Below are 3,541 nucleotides of genomic sequence, written 5' to 3'. Positions count from 1 at the left end.
ATATGAGTGCTTGCCAATTCAATTATTGACAATCCCATTGAATTTATTTCTATGTCTACATATAAATACATAAAAATGTACATATATAGGAGTTCCCCTCCCCGCCTTTCACAAACTCCCCCTATCGGCTTCCCGTTGCGGGCGCATCGCGTGCAACTGCTAGTTTATATTGTTAAGAAATACATTCATGTCATAGATATGAAAGACTATCAATCAAACTAAATAAATGTTAAAAAAATAATAAATAGTGGTGTGTAAGTGAAGACTTTGATAATCACAATTCAAAAGAAAAAGAGAATTGTCATTACTTGGAATAAGATATTTTATCAATTTTTTATGTCATGTCAATCCTTTAATAAAATATTTATACTTTTAACTATGAAACTTTTTTTTAATTTATATTACTATTTTATGTGTATATATTGTAATATTTTCATTGTAAAAATAAAATAATAATAATACTATATTACCTCACATTATTATTGTATTATAATATTTTAGATTTTTATTTTATTATTTTATTATATTATTATATTATATTTATAATATTGTTATATTAAAATAAATATTTTCTTAAATTATTTTACTATATTATACTATTTACTATTTTTTCATTATATATTCATACTTGTGTGTGTACACAGAAAAAATATGGTAAAGTCGAGTCTTTTTTTTCAATAAGCAGCCATGCTTATTTCTAGCCCCCCCTTTTTTTCAAAGCTTATTTTCATTTTTTAAGCCTCTAGCTGCTTAAATTTAAGCAGAAAATGCTCATAAGCAACCTCATGGGGACATGGGGTTATTGTCAAGTTGGGTCTAGGAAGGGGAAAGCTAAGGCAAGACTAGTCCTTTAGGATGTACGTAGCCGCTTGCAAGCCACGTGCATTGGATGAATTGAAGCCTTTGAGTCTTAACTTGAGATCAATTATTTTTTTAATATTATTATATTATAATTAGTATTAATTTTTTATTTTTTTGGTTGGTAAATTATGGGATTGGAGCCCACTTCCAAATAATAACAAACAAAACATGGATTCCCACTTGGCCTAGCTTGGCTTACTCTATATGCCTACTTCTATACGGTGTCAATGCTATTAGCCCGTGCCTCCTTATACGGCTTCTCTGCAGATCTGACAGCCCCACGACCTTGGGAAAAATGTGCCATGCTTGTAGTGGGCAACACGATAAACCGTCGACAAGGATAAAAGAAATGCGGCCGCCGGAGAAATCCTTGCGGGAGGAGCACTGGCTATGGGGCCCTTTAAACCGCACCCCATAGCCCCCTACTTCTTAGCTGTCCTTCCGCCTTGCCTTTCGTGCCTGCCTTCTGTGCGTGCCTGCACCATCGTGCAGCGTGCCCCCTCCTCCTCGTCGAAAAGTCTGCCTTCCCCTCCCTCGTCGAAAAGTCTCCCACACCGGGAAATTTGTACGGGTGTAAATCTTAAATTTTTAATATTAATTTTTTAAAACGGAGTCCCTTATTAAAAATTTAAAACGGGGTCCCTTTTTTTTTATTAAATTTTTAATATATATTTTTTATTTTCTAGTGTACTTTATTTAATTATATTTTCTTATTAAATTTTTAAGCTATTTATATTTTTAATTTATTTTTTATTATATTATTATATTATTTTTTAATATATTATATTTATTTTCTAATATATTTTGTTCATGTTATATTTTTTTAATTTCTCTTAGTATATTTTAAATTTTACATATTTTCTTTATATTTTTTAATAAATTTTAATTATATTTATAATAAATTTTAAATATATTTCATTTATATAGATTTTGTTTACTTTTTAAATGTATTTTATTTATATTATTTTTTTAATGCACTATATTCATACTATTAAGTGGTATAAAACATGTAATTTGTAAGGCTATGCATTCTAGCTGAAAGAAATGTAATACAATATCATAGATTAAATTAAATCATCTAAAATTCTTTACTTCTATATCATGTTAGATTGAATAATGAGCTTTCAATAATAAATATACCATGTAGGTTTAACCCCTATCATCACCCCATAATAGGTACACCATAAATTGTTTATATTTTTTAAAGTAAGTTAAAGTAAATAATTTATTTTTGAACTTTCTAGCACCCAATACTTTTATCAAACTTTTATGCCTTAGAGAACATAATTTTAAAAAAAACACTAAGGACCTTTTGCAATGCCATTGAACGCAATGACATAAATGTCAACAAGAACTTAAGTTATTTCAAAAGAGAAATTGGATAATTTGTAAATTATAATTGTGTGCTTTCTAAATTTAACTAGTTCACAATTACAAATAATAAAAAATATAAAACCTATTTATTGTAATGTTGATTCAAGACTCTTCTTTTATGTACAACTTAGCCATGTTGATTTGTACAACTTAGCCATGTTGATTTGTACAACTTAGCAATGTTGATTTATAAGTGAATAAACTTTCACTTATAAGTGAAAAAAGTTATTCACTTATAAGTGAAAAAAGTTTCACTTATAAGTGAAAGTTTTGTAAGTTTTATAAATGAAAGTTTATTCATTTTTGAATAAAATTTATAAATGAAAATTTATTGGTTTATAGAGTTTATTCAATTTTATAAAATTAAATTTTAAACTTTATTAAACTTATAAGTAATTTTTTTAAAAACTTTATTAAACTTATGAGGGAGACTTTCACCATCCTATTAAATTGTGGGTCCAAAATAGTATCTTGGATGTCTGGAAGTGATGGATACATTGTCATTGGCATTGTTATTGTGTGGTATATTGTTGTGATTCTCAAATGGGTTGTTAAATTAATCTCCTTCAAACTCATAGGTACTCACGTTGAGATTTTAGATCTTCCTCAACTTCTCTTCTAGAATTTTATGAATGGGTTTCAACCATGAACTAAACCTTGGATAGAATGAAAGATGGAAGAAAATGTGAAGACTATGGGAGACCAAGAGGGATTTATGAGATGGAAAATAATCTAGGGTTGTCTTTGCAATATCCAAAAGTGTAAGACCAAGATTAGTGTGATACAGAGCAAGGTGTGGCTTCCAAAGAGATGATAGATCTCTTGGTGAGGTAAGTTGACCTTAACTAAAGATAACAAAATGGTACCCTAGATGATAGATCTGATACGAGAACCACCTAGTGATGTGAAATATTGTGTTTGCAAGATAGAATGAGGACTGCCAAACAACCTTTTGACTCTAGTTGGAAAAGTGTCTATGGGGTGATTGCAAATGATGACTGAAACTGACTGAAAATATGTGGCAAACCTATGATAAAGGTTGGTTCACGATGAGAAATTGCCGTACTTCATTTGGTCCTCTCGAAACTGCAGTCACCGTATACGGGAGGCATGGCATGTTCCAGTTGGGTTGTACCTGTTTGCAGAGGGAGGGACATATGGGCTAGGCTAAGCAGGTGCAATTTTTAATATTTTTTATATAATTTATTTAATATTTTATTTAATACATTTTAATTATATTTATTAGAATTAGTATTTTTTATTTTTTAATATATTTTTTTGATATTTTTTTTAGTAATTTTTTTTA

The sequence above is a fragment of the Cryptomeria japonica genome, chromosome 8 (genome assembly GCF_030272615.1).
Source record: "Cryptomeria japonica chromosome 8, Sugi_1.0, whole genome shotgun sequence".
NCBI lineage: Eukaryota > Viridiplantae > Streptophyta > Pinopsida > Cupressales > Cupressaceae > Cryptomeria > Cryptomeria japonica.
The sequence above is the reverse complement of the archived record's forward strand: the minus strand, read 5'-3'. Positions refer to the sequence as shown.